Below are 14,451 nucleotides of genomic sequence, written 5' to 3'. Positions count from 1 at the left end.
GGAGATGACTAGGAGGACTAGGAGATGAATAGGAGGACTTGAAGGACTAGGAGAAGACTAGGAGACAAGTAGCAGATGACTAGGAGGACTAGGAGATTATTAAGAGGACTAAGAAGACAAGGAGGACTAGGAGATGATGAGGAGATGACTAGGAGATGACTAGGAGGATTTGGAGAAGACTAGGAGATGACTAGGAGGACTAGGAGATGACTAGGAGGACCAGGAGGAATAGGAGATGACTAGCAGGACTAGGAGGACTAGTCTTATAAAAAGTGAAAAAAAGGCTATCTAGCATGTCGTCCAAAATATTTAAAAAAAAGTCACACTATAAAGTACAAAATATGAAAAAAAAAAGTCATACTGTAGCATGTCGTCCAAAATATGATCAAAAAGTCACACTATCCTAGTCCTCCTAGTCCTGACTAGTAGATGACTAGGAGATGACGAGGAGGATGAGGAGGACTAGGAGATGACTAGGAGGACAAGGAGGAATAGGAGTTGACTAGGAGGACTAGGAGATGACTAGGAGGGTGAGGAGGACTAGTAGTTGTCTAGGAGATGACTAGGAGGACTAGGAGATGAGTAGGAGGACTACGAGGACAAGGAGGACTAGGAGATGACAAGAAGGATTGGGATGAATAGGAGATGACTAGGAGGACTAGGAGATAACTAGGAGGACTAGGAGATGACTAGGAGGACTCAGAGATGACTAGCAGATGACTGGGAGGACTCAGAGTGGACTAGGAGTTGACTAGGAGATGACTAGGAGGACTAGGAGATAAATAGGAGATGACTAAGAGGACGAGGAGATGATTAAGAGGACTAGGAGGACTATGAGATGACTAGCAGATGACTCGGAGGACGAGGAGATCACTAGGAGGATAAGGAGACTAGCAGATGACTAGGAGGACTAGGAGATGACTAGGAGGACTAGTAGATGACTAGGAGATGACTAGAAGGACTAGGAGATTTTTAGGAGGACTAGGAGAACTAGGAGATGATGAGGAGATGACAATGAGATGACAAGGAGGACTAGGAGGAATAGTAGATGACTAGGAGATGACTAGGAGGACTAGCAGGACTATTCTTGTAAAATGTGAAAAAAGGCTAACGAGCATGTCGTCCAAAATATGACAAAAAGTCACACTATAACGTTCAAAATATGACAAAAAGTCATAAAATAGCATGTCGTCTAAAATATGACAAAAAAGTCATACTATAGCATGTCGTTCAAAATATGAAAAAAAGTCACACTATAACAAGTCGTCTACAATGTGAAAAAAGTCATACTAAAACGTCATCCAAAAAGTGAAAAAAGTCATGAAATAGGATGTCGTCCAAACAGTGAAAAAAAGTCATACAATGGCATGTTCTCCAAAATATGATAAAAAAAAAAAGTCATACTATATCATGTCGTCCAAAATATGACAAAAAGTCACACTTTAGCATGTCGTCTAAAACATGATAAAAAAGTCATTCCATAGCATGTCATCCAAAATATGATAAAAAAGTCATACTATGACATGTCGTGTAAAATATGAAAAAAAGTCACACTATAACATGTCCAAAACATGAAAAAAAGTCATACTATAACGTGTAAAATATGAAAAAAGTCACGCTATAACGTGCAAAAATATGAAAAACAGTCATATCATAGCGTGTCGTCCAAAATATGAAAAAAAGTCACTATAACAAGTCGCCTAAAATATGAAAAAATTCGTACTATAACGTCATCCAGAAAGTGAAAAAAGTCAGACTATAGAATGTCGTCTAAAATATGATAAGAAAAGTCATACTGTTGCATGTCGTCCAAAATATGACAAAAAGTCATACTATAGCATGTCGTCTAAAATAGGACCAAAAAGTCATACTATAGCATGTCGTCCGAAATATGACCAAAAAGTCATAGTATAGCATGTCGACTGAAATATGACCAAAAAGTCATAGTATAGCATGTCGTCGGAAAAATGAACAAAAAGTCATACTATAGCATGCCGTCTGAAATATCAACAAAAAGTCATACAAAAGCATGTCGTGTAAAATATGAAAAAAGTCACCCTATAAAGTCATCCAAAAAGTGAAAAAAGTCACAAAATAGCATGTCGTCCAAAATGTGAAATAAGTCATACGTATGTCGTATAAAATATGATAAAAAAGTCTTACTATAGCATGTGGTCCAAAATATGATAAAAAAGTCATACTATAGTATGTTGTATAAAATATGATAAAAAAAAAAGTCATACTATAGCATGTCGTCTAAAATATGATAAAAAAAAAAAAAGTCATACTATAGTGTGTCGTCCAAAAAAAGACAAAAAAGTTATACTGTCCTTGTCTTTCTAGTCATGTCCTAGTTAGGACTAGAAGGTCTAGGAGATGACTAGGAGGACTACGAGGACTAGGAGATGACTAGGAGGACTAGGAGATGACGAGGAGGACTAGGAGATGACTAGGAGGATTAGGAGATATTAGGAGGTCTGGGAGATGACTAGGAGGACTAGGAGATGACTAGGAGGACTAGGAGCACTAGGAGATGACTAGGAGGACAAGGAAATGACTAGGAGGATTAGGAGATGACTAGGAGGACTAGGAGATGACTAGGAGGACTAGAAGGACTAGGAGATTATTAAGAGGACTAAGAGGACAAGGAGGACTAGGAGATGACGAGGAGATGACTAGGAGATGACTAGGAGGATTGGGAGATGACTAGGAGGACTAGGAGATGACTAGGAGGACCAGGAGGAATAGGAGATGACTAGCAGGACTAGGAGGACTAGTCTTATAAAACGTGAAAAAAAGGCTAACTAGCAGGTCGTCCAAAATATGAAAAAAAGTCACGCTATAAAGTACAAAATATGAAAAAAAAAAAGTCATACTGTAGCATGTCGTCCGAAATATGATCAAAAAGTCATACTTTTGCTTGTCGTCTAGAATATGATAAAAACAATTCATACTACAGCATGTCGTCTGAAACATGATCAAAAAGTCATACTATAGCATGCCGCCCGAAACATGAACAAAAAGTCATACTATAGCATGCCGTCTGAAATATGAACAAAAAGTCATACGTGTAAAATATAAAAAAAAAAGTCACACTAAAACATGTCCAAAAAGTGAAAAAAAATTCATACTATAGCATGTCGTCTAATATATGATAAAAAAAAAAAAAGTCATACTATAGTCTGTCGTCCAAAATATGACAAAAAAGTCATACTATCCTTGTCTTCCGAGTCATGTCCTAGTTAGGACTAGAAGGTCTAGGAGATGACTAGGAGGACTACGAGGACTAGGAGATGACTAGGAAGACTAGGAGATGACGAGGAGGACTAGGATATGACTAGGAGGACTAGGAGATATTAGGATGTCTGGGAGATGACTAGAAGGACTAGGAGGACTGGGAGATGGCTAGGAGGACTAGGAGATGACTAGGAGGACTAGGAGGATTAGGAGATGACTAGGAGGACAAGGAAATGACTAGGAGGATTAGGAGATGACTAGGAGGACTAGGAGATGACTAGGAGTACTAGGAGGACTAGGAGATGACTAGAAGGACCAGGAGGACTAGGAGATGACTAGGAGGACGAGGATGACTAGTAGATGACTAGGAGATAACTAGGAGGACTAGGAGGACAATGAGGACTAGGAGATGACTAGGAGGACAAGAAGGACTAGGAGATTACTAGGAGGACTAGGAGATGACTAGGAGGACGATGAGGTCGAGGAGATGACGAGGAGATGACTAGGAAATGACTAGGAGGAATAGGAGGACTAGGAGATGACTAGGAGATGACTAGGAGGACTAGAAGAACTAGGAGATGACTAGGAGATGACTAGGAGGACTAGGAGTTGACGAGGAGGACTAGGAGGACTAGGAGATGACTAGGTGGATGAGGATGACTAGTAGATGACTAGGAGATGACTAGGAGGAGTAGGAGATGATTAGGAGGACTAGGAGGGCAAGGAGGATTAGCAGATGACTAGGAGATGACCAGAAGGACTAGGAGGAGTAGGAGATGGCTCGGAGGACTAGAAGGACTATGAGATGACTTGGAGATGACTAGGAGGACTAGGAGGACTAGTAGATGACTAGGAGGACACGGAGATGACTAGGAGATGACTAGGAGTACTAGGAGGACAAAGAGAGGACTACGAGATGACGAGGAGATGACTAGGAGATGACTAGGAGGAATAGGAGATGACTAGGAGATGACTAGGAGGACTAGAAGGACTAGTGTTGTAAAATGTGAAAAAAAGGCTATCTAGCACGTCTTCCAAAATATGACAAAAAGTCACACTATAACGTCCAAAATATGAAAAAAAAGTCATACTATAGCATGTCGTCCAAAATATTACAAAAAGTCATACTATAGCATGTTGTTTTAAATATGACAAAAAAGTCATACTATAGCATGTTGTCTAAAATATGACAAAAATGTCATACTATAACGTCATCCAAAAAGTGAAAAAAGTCAAAATAGCATGTCGTCCAATATATGACAAAAAGTCAGAATATAGCATGTCGTCTAAAATATGATAAAAAAGTCATACTATAGCATGTCGTGTAAAATATGAAAAAAAAAGTCACACTATAGCTTGTCGTGTAAAATATCAAAAAAAGTCACCCTATAACATTTCGTCTAAAATATTAAAAAGTCAAGCTATAACATGTCCAAAATATGAAAAAAAGTCAAACCATAGCATGTCGTGCAAAATAAGACAAAAAGTCACACAATAGCATGTCATCTAAAATATGATGAAAAAAATCTCTATTGCATGTCGTCCAATATATGACAAAAAGTCATACTATAGCATGTCGTCCGAAATATGATCAAAAAGTCATACTATAGCATGTCGTCTGAAATATGATCAAAAAGTCATACTATAGCATGTCGTCGAAAATATGATCAAAAAGTCATACTATAGAATACCGTCCGAAACATGAACAAAAAGTTATACTATAGCATGTCGTGTAAAATATGAAAAAAGTCACGCTATAACATGTCCAAAAAGTGAAAAAAAAGTCATACTATAGCATGTCATCAAAAATATGAAAAAAAGTCACCCTATAACGTCACCCAAAAAGTGAAAAAAGTCACAAAATAGCATGTCGTCCAAAAAGTGAAATAAGTCATACGTATGTCGTATAAAATATGATAAAAAAAAGTCATACTATAGCATGTCGTATAAAATATTATAAAAAAGTCATGCTATAGCATGTGGTCCAAAATATGAAAAAAAAAGTCATACTATAGCATGTCGTATAAAATATTATAAAAAAGTCATACTATAGCATGTTGTCTAAAATATGATAAAAAGTCACACTATAGCATGTCGTCTAAAATTTGACAAAAATGTCATACTATAACGTCATCCAAAAAGTATAAAAAGTCAAAATAGCATGTCGTCCAATATATGACAAAAAGTCATGCTATAGCATTTCGTCCGAAATATGATCAAAATGTCATACTATAGCATGTCATCTAAAATATGATCAAAAAGTCATACTATAGCATGTCGTCGAGAATATGATCAAAAAGTCATACTATAGCATGTCGTCCGAAATATGACCAAAAAGTCATACGAAAGCATGTCGTCCAAAATATGACCAAAAAGTCAAACTATAGCATGCCGTCCGAAATATGAACAAAAAGTCATACTATAGCATGTCGTGTAAAATATGAAAAAAGTCACGCTATAACATGTCCAAAAAGTGAAAAAAAAGTCACACTATAGCATGTCATCCAAAATATGAAAAAAAGTCACCCTATAACGTCATCCAAAAAGTGAAAAAAGTCACAAAATAGCATGTCGTCCAAAAAGTGAAATAAGTCATACGTATGTCGTATAAAATACGATAAAAAAAAGTCATACTATAGCATGTCGTAATAAATATGATAAAAAAGTCATACTATAGCATGTCGTCTAAAATATGATAAAAAAGTCATACTATAGTGTGTCGTCCAAAATATGACAAAAGAGTCATACTATCCTTGTCCTCCTAGTCATGTCCTAGTTAGGACTAGAAGGTCTAGGAGATGACTTGGAGGACGACCAGGAATAGAAGATGACTAGGAGGACTAGGAGATGACGAGGAGTACTAGGAGGACTAGGAGATGGCTAGAAGAACTAGGAGGACTAGGAGGACAATGAGGACTAGGAGATGAATAGGAGGACTAGAAGCACTAGGAGATGACTAGGAGGACTAGGAGATGACTAGGAGATGACTAGGAGGACGATGAGGTCGAGGAGATGACTAGGAGATGACTAGGAAATGACTAGGAGGACTAGGAGATGACTCGGAGATGACAAGGAGGACTAGGAGGAGTAGGAGTTGACTAGGAGATGACTAGGAGGACTAGGAGATGACTAGGAGGACTAGGAGATGACTCGGAGGATGAGGATGACTAGTAGATGACTAGGAGATGACGAGGAGGAGTAGGAGATGATTAGGAGGACTAGGAGGGCAAGGAGGACTAGCAGATGACTAGGAGATGACCAGAAGGACTAGAAGGACTAGGAGATGACTTGGAGATGACTAGGAGGACTAGGAGATGACTAGGAGGACTAGGAGGACTAGTAGATGACTAGGAGGACACGGAGATGACTAGTAGATGACTAGGAGTACTAGGAGGACAAGGAAAGGACTAGGAGATGACGAGGAGGACTAGCAGATGACTAGGAGGACTAGGACATGACTAGGAGGACTAGGAGGACAAGGAGGACTAGGAGATGACGAGGAGATGACTAGGAGATGACTAGGAGGACTAGAAGAACTAGTCTTGTAAAATGTGAAAAAAAGGCTAACTAGCATGTCGTTCAAAATATGAAAAAAAGTCACACTATTGCATGTCGTCTAAAATATGATAAAAAAGTCATACTATAGCATGTCGTGTAAAATATAAAAAAAAGTCACCCCATAATATTTCGTCTAAAATATAAAAAAGTCAAGCTATAACGTCCAAAATATGAAAAAAAGTCATACCATAGCATGTCGTGCAAAATATGATCAAAAAGTCATACTATAGAATACCGTCCGAAATATGAAAAAAAGTCACCCTATAACGTCATCCAAAAATTGAAAAAAGTCACAAAATAGCATGTCGTCAAAAAAGTGAAATAAGTCATACGTATGTCGTATAAAATACGATAAAAAAAAGTCATACTATAGCATGTCGTATAAAATATGATAAAAAAGTCATACGATAGCATGTCGTCTAAAATATGATAAAAAAGTCATACTATAGCATGTCGTCTAAAATATGTTAAAAAAAAGTCATACTATAGCATGTCGTCGAAAATATGACCAAAAAGTCATACTATAGCATGTCGTCCGAAATATGATCAAAAAGTCATACTATAGCATGTCGTCCGAAAAATGATCAAAAAGTCACACTGTAGCATGTCGTCTAAAATATGACCAAAAAGTCATACGAAAGCATGTCGTCCAAAATATGACCAAAAAGTCACCCTATAAGGTCATCCAAAAAGTGAAAAAAGTCACAAAATAGCATGTCGTCCAAAAAGTGAAATAAGTCATACGTATGTCGTATAAAATATGATAAAAAAAAGTCATACTATAGCATGTCGTCTAAAATATGATAAAAAAGTCATACTATAGTGTGTCGTCCAAAATATGACAAAAAAGTCATACTATCCTTGTCCTCCTAGTCATCTCCTAGTTAGGACTAGAAGGTCTAGGAGATGACTAGGAGGACTACGAGGACTAGGAGATGACTAGGAGGACTAGGAGATGACGAGGAGTACTAGGAGGACTAGGAGATGACTAGGAGGACTAGAAGGACTAGGAGATTACTAGGAGGACTAGGAGATGACTAGGAGGACGATGAGGTCGAGGAGATGACGAGGAGATGACTAGGAAATGACTAGGAGGACTAGGAGGACTAGGAGATGACTAGGAGATGACTAGGAGGACTACGAGGACTAGGAGATGACTAGGAGGACTAGGAGATGACGAGGAGGACTAGGAGGAATAGGAGATGACTAGGTGGATGAGGATGACTAGTAGATGACTAGGAGATGACTAGGAGGAGTAGGAGATGATTAGGAGGACTAGGAGGGCAAGGAGGATTAGCAGATGACTAGGAGATGACCAGAAGGACTAGCAGGACTAGGAGGACTAGGAGATGGCTCGGAGGACTAGAAGGACTAGGAGATGACTTGGAGATGACTAGGAGGACTAGGAGATGACTAGGAGGACTAGGAGGACTAGTAGATGACTAGTAGGACATGGAGATGACTAGGAGATGACTAGGAGGACTAGGAGATGACTAGGAGAACTAGGAGATGACTAGGAGGACTAAGACATGACTAGGAGGACTAGGAGGACAAGAAGGACTAGGAGATGACGAGGAGATGACTAGGAGATGACTAGGAGGAATAGGAGATGACTAGGAGGAATAGGAGATGACTAGGAGGAATAGGAGATGACTAGGAGATGACTAGGAGGACTAGAAGGACTAGTCTTGTAAAATGTGAAAAAAAGGCTAACAAGCATGTCGTCCAAAATATGAAAAAAGTCACACTACAACGTCCAAAATATGAAAAAAAGTCATACTACAGCATGTCGTCCAAAATATGAAAAAAAGTCACACTATAACGTCCAAAATATGAAAAAAAGTCATACTACAGCATGTCGTTTTAAATATGACAAAAAAGTTATACTATACCATGTTGTCTAAAATATGATAAAAAAAGTCACACTATAGCATGTCGTCTAAAATATGACAAAAAAGTCATACTATAACGTCATCCAAAAAGTGAAAAAAGTCAAAATAGCATGTCGTCCAATATATGACAAAAAGTCATACTATAGCATGTCGTCTAAAATATGATAAAAAGTCATACTATAGCATGTCGTGTATAATATGAAAAAAAAGTCACACTATAGCATGTCGTGTAAAATATCAAAAAAAGTCACCCTATAACATTTCGTCTAAAATATAAAAAAGTCAAGCTATAACATGTCCAAAATATGAAAAAAAGTCATACCATAGCATGTCGTGCAAAATTAGACAAAAAGTCACACGATAGCATGTCATCTAAAATATGATGAAAAAAATCTCTATTGCATGTCGTCCGAAAAATGATCAAAAAGTCATACCATAGCATGTTGTGTAATATATTAAAAAAGTCACCCTATAACATGTCCAAAAAGTGAAAAAAAGTCATACTATAGCATGTCATTAAAAATATGAAAAAAAGTCACCCTATAACGTCACCCAAAAAGTGAAAAAAGTCACAAAATAGCATGTCGTCCAAAAAGTGAAATAAGTCATACGTATGTCGTATAAAATATGATAAAAAAAAGTCATACTATAGCATGTCGTATAAAATATTATAAAAAAGTCATACTATAGCATGTTGTCTGAAATATGAACAAAAAGTCATACTATAGCATGTCGTGTAAAATATGAAAAAAGTCACGCTATAACATCAGCTCCTCCTACGCTGAGAAAGTGAGTCTTGAAATGCTGTTTTCTGTGAAATTGTGAACACAAAGTGACTTGAAACCACTTTGGCCACGTAGTTTAACCAATTTGCCATAATCCTGAGTCTGAAACTTGCTTGTAAACGCTTAGTTTAAGCCGTGGCACTGTAATGCAATTTTATGCTGTGTTTGAGATTCTCTCGCTGAGATAAGGCTGTTTTTGAAACATTGTGTTTCCTGTGAAATTGTCCACACAAAGTGACATGAAACCACTTTGGCCATGTAGTTTATCCCATTTGCCATAGTACTGATGAAGAAATTTGTTCGTAAACACTTAGTTTAAGCCGAGTCACTGTAATGCAGTTTTATATTACGCTGAGAAAGTGAGACTTGAAATGCTGTTTTCTGTGAAATTGTGAACACAATGTGACTTGAAACCACTTTGGCCACGTAGTTTATCCAGTTTGCCATAATTCTGAGTCTGAAACTTGTTCGTAAACACTTAGTTTAAGCCGTGGCACTGTGATGCAGTTTTATATTACGCTGAGAAAGTGAGACTTGAAATGCTGTTTTCTGTGAAATTGTGAACACAAAGTGACTTGAAACCACTTTGGCCACGTAGTTTTTCCAATTTGCCATAATTCTGAGTCTGAAACTTGTTCGTAAACACTTAGTTTAAGCCGTGGCACTGTGATGCATTTTTATGTTACGCTCAGAAAGTGAGACTTGAAATGCTGTTTTCTGTGAAATTGCAGACACAAAGTGACATGAAACCACTTTGGACATGTAGGTTATCCCATTTGCCGTAGTACTGATGAAGAAATTTGTTCGTAAACACTTAGTTTGAGCTGTGGCACTGTGCTGCAGTTTTATATTACGCTGAGAAATTGAGACTTGAAATGCTGTTTTCTGTGAAATTGTGAACACAAAGTGATGTGAAACCGCTTTGGCCACATAGTTTATCCAATTTGCCATAATTCTGAGTCTGAAACTTGTTTGTAAACACTTAGTTTAAGCCGTGGCGCTGTGATGCAGTTTTATATTAAGCTGAGAAAGTGAGATTTGAAATGCTGTTTTCTGTGAAATTGTGAATACAAAGTGATGTGAAACCGCTTTGGCCATGGAGGTTATCCCATTTGCCATAGTACTGATGAGGAAATTTGTTCGTAAACGCTTAGTTTAAGCTGTGGCACTGCGATGCAGTTTTATATTAGTCTGAGAAAGTGAGCCTTGAAATGCTGTTTTCTGTGAAATCGTGAACACAAAGTGACTCGAAACCACTTTGGCCATGTAGGTTATCCCATTTGCCATAGTACTGATGAGGAAATTTGTTCGTAAACACTTAGTTTAAGCCGTGGCACTGTGATGCAGTTTTACATTAGGCTGAGAAAGTGAGACTTGAAATGCTGTTTTCTGTGAAATTGTGAACACAAAGTGACTTGAAACCACTTTGGCCACGTAGTGTATCCAATTTGCCATAATTCTGAGTCTGAAACTTGTTCGTAAACACTTAGTTTAAGCTGTGGATTGTGATGCAGTTTTATATTACGCTGAGAAAGTGAGACTGGAAATGCTGTTTTCTGTGAAATTGCAGACACAAAGTGACATGAAACCACTTTGGCCATGTAGTCTATCCCATTTGCCGTAGTACTGATGAAGAAATTTGTTCGTAAACACTTAGTTTAAGCCGTGGCACTGTGATGCAGTTTTATATTACGCTGAGAAAGTGAGACTTGAAATGCTGTTTTCTGTGACATTGCAGACACAAAGTGACATGAAACCACTTTGGCCATGTAGTTTATCCCATTTGCCGTAGTACTGATGAAGAAATTTGTTCGTAAACACTTAGTTTAAGCCGTGGCACTGTGATGCAGTTTTACATTAGGCTGAGAAAGTGAGACTTGAAATGCTGTTTTCTGTGACATTGCAGACACAAAGTGACATGAAACCACTTTGGCCATGTAGTTTATCCCATTTGCCGTAGTACTGATGAAGAAATTTGTTCGTAAACACTTAGTTTAAGCCGTGGCACTGTGATGCAGTTTTACATTAGGCTGAGAAAGTGAGACTTGAAATGCTGTTTTCTGTGAAATTGTGAACACAAAGTGACTTGAAACCACTTTGGCCACGTAGTGTATCCAATTTGCCATAATTCTGAGTCTGAAACTTGCTTGTAAACACTTAGTTTAAGCCGTGGCACTGTAATGCAGTTTTATGCTGTGTTTGAGATTCTCTCGCTGAGATAAGGCTGTTTTTGAAACATTGTGTTTCCTGTGAAATTGTCCACACAAAGTAACTTGAAACCGCTTTGGCTATGTAGGTTATCCCATTTGCCATAGTTCTGAGAAGGAAACTTTTTTGTAAACACTTAGTGTAAGCCTTGGCATTGTAATCCAGTTTAACATTAGGCTGAAAAACGGTGATTTGAAATCGTGTTTTCTGGGAAATTGTGTACTTATTATTAAATATTTACACTTTTCTTGTTTTATCTTTTTATTTTTGCACACCGTGGGACTGTTAGAAACAATATTTAGATATCTCTGTCTTGTATATATGGTGAATTGACAATAAAGTTGACTTTGATTTGACTTGTGTTTCCTTTTGTCTTTATATCTTTCCTTCTTTCCTTCTTTTTTCCTTCTTTCCTTACATCTTTTGGTCCTTCTTTCATTCTGGCTTTCTTTTTTTATTCATTCCAACCTTCTTTCATTCTTTCTTTCCTTATATCTTTACTTTACTCCTTCCTTCTTTCTATCTTCCCTTCTATATTTCCTTTTTTTCTTTCCTAATTTTTTATCATTCTTTCCTCATGTTTTACTGCTTCTTTTCTTCAACCTTTTTCCCTCTCTCCTACTTTTATTCTTTCTTTCCTTCTATATTTCCATCACTCCTTCCTTCTTTCTTACCTTTTTTTTTAATTCTTTCTTTCCTTCTTTCCTTGTATTTTTTCTCCATTCTTTCCTTCTTTTTTTTTTTTTATCCTTATTTGGTTTGGTTAACATCATTGAAGCCTAATTAAATAGATAAGGTGTTATCTATTTATCATAGACAGTTTTGTAATCTTACAACCTTCCTGAGTTGTTTTGACGCAAACGCAAGTGCGTGTAAGTTACATAAGAATCTCCACGATTCCTACCACCCATTTCATAGGATGGCAGTAATTATTGTAGGGAAACGGCTAGTGCTAGGTGTTAATATCGGCAATAATTGTTTTATTGTGAGCATCAAACCCTTTTATTATCAGTTACAATTTGCTTGGCAAAGGTATTACTAATAACATGATGATTTGTTACATAAAAGTTATGACTGTGTGGCAATGAGCTAGCATGCTCAGTGCTAGAATGCGGAAACTGAAGCATCTAATGGGAATTCAGCCATCATCCATTTGATCATGTTTTTGCTGTTAAATGTTTCCACTGTAAAATGTCAGATTTGTAACCTCCCCACAGTTCTGTTGGAATTTTAGTGACTCTGTATTTACTTGATTTAAATCTGTTTAAATGTTGTTGTTTTTTTAATTAAAAAAAAATTCACTTATGGCCACAGAAGTCCAAAAGGCGAGAGAAGAAAGGGCGGCCCTGAGGTATGACGCACATAGCAAAGTTTAGATGGCAAAGGAATGAGAGCAGCTGTTGTTTGGTGATTTTTTTTGCTGCGCAGAATGACTTACTAATGAGACTTTGTTAAAAATGCAGGGGCCACCCTGAATGTGAGACGTGAAATAATATTTGGAATCCCACCTGATGCCAAAGAGATTCTACTGCGAGAAGTGAATGGGGACGATTTTGAAAGCGTCAGTGATGTCTGCTTTAGAGAGCCAGGCTTCTTGACCTGCCAGTTTAATTAATTTAATGGCATTATTGACAGAAGCGTAATGAAGGGAGAACGGCACTGATTGAATGAGGCAATTAACGCTGAGGAAGGATCCGGAGCGAGGGGCAGAAGGGTCGAAAAGGATCTTTACATTTTCTGCACATTTCCTAGGGGCAACACCTATGTCTAGTGTGAAATATGGGAAAAAGAGAGGACTGAAATGGGGGCAATGATGTAACCCTTATTTAGCTCCTTTTCTAAGAGCTGGGACACTATTTCTGGATCTTTGACAGTGGATTCAGGGGCAGACTGACTGAGGGTGAGCCTCTTTGCAGTAGCTGCAGTGTAGTGGCAGTTTGGGTAGGTACAAATGCTTTCATTGAAGTTATTGCATATTGGTATTTTGTAAAAGAACTGCACCTGGCGGCCTGAATTGGGGGGTGGCAGGGAGAGCAGGAGTGGGGGATGATGGCTGGAAGTGCACTGCAGGGCAGAGGAAGGCAACATGACCCGGGTTTCTGCAGGAGTTATAGCAGACCATTTGACAGCCACTGGCGACCATCACCAAAACACCAAAACAGACCAATTCAGGCGAATATTGGACTGGGATATGTAGAGGGCTGGTTAACTGGAAAAGCTTGTATGGATTTGACCAGAGACTTGTCTGGTCGTCAGAAGAACCGTCGGGGTAGAGACATTAAGACGTTAGCTCGTGAAGCTGAGAAAGAGGGAGGACTGGAGCAAGAGTGATGCTGCAATCTTGTAGAATAGATAGCAGGAAATCAGGTTTGTCGGCAGGGGAGCCGCAGATTGCAGCGAGGCGAGCGCTCCTTTGCTGACCGCCTGAAGAATTAGATGCCAGGTCCTGCCGAATGGCAGTGCAGGGATCAAACTCCTCCGGGAGAGGATCGAGATCGGAGTCTGACATAATGTTGAAAGCCATACGCAAGCGAGATGACATCAGACTTGGAAGAAGAGAACATATTTAAAGTTTGACAGCTATGGTATGATTGGCTGAATGGGATCATCTGATTGGTTTACCGGACACGCCCACGGTCAGCTGATAAATGATCACGGCGGCAGCGTGCAGTGAGAAAAGAGAATGCGAGAAAGTCTTCCTGATTGAACTTGCGCTGTGCTCCATTATCAAGATATTTTACCTTTCATGTTACACATCCACCAGACAAAGC

Source organism: Embiotoca jacksoni, unplaced genomic scaffold (genome assembly GCF_022577435.1).
Source record: "Embiotoca jacksoni isolate LCO1_2020_lvr unplaced genomic scaffold, fEmbJac1.0.p SCAF_29, whole genome shotgun sequence".
NCBI classification, from domain to species: Eukaryota; Metazoa; Chordata; class Actinopteri; family Embiotocidae; genus Embiotoca; species Embiotoca jacksoni.
This window is presented reverse-complemented; position numbering follows the sequence as displayed.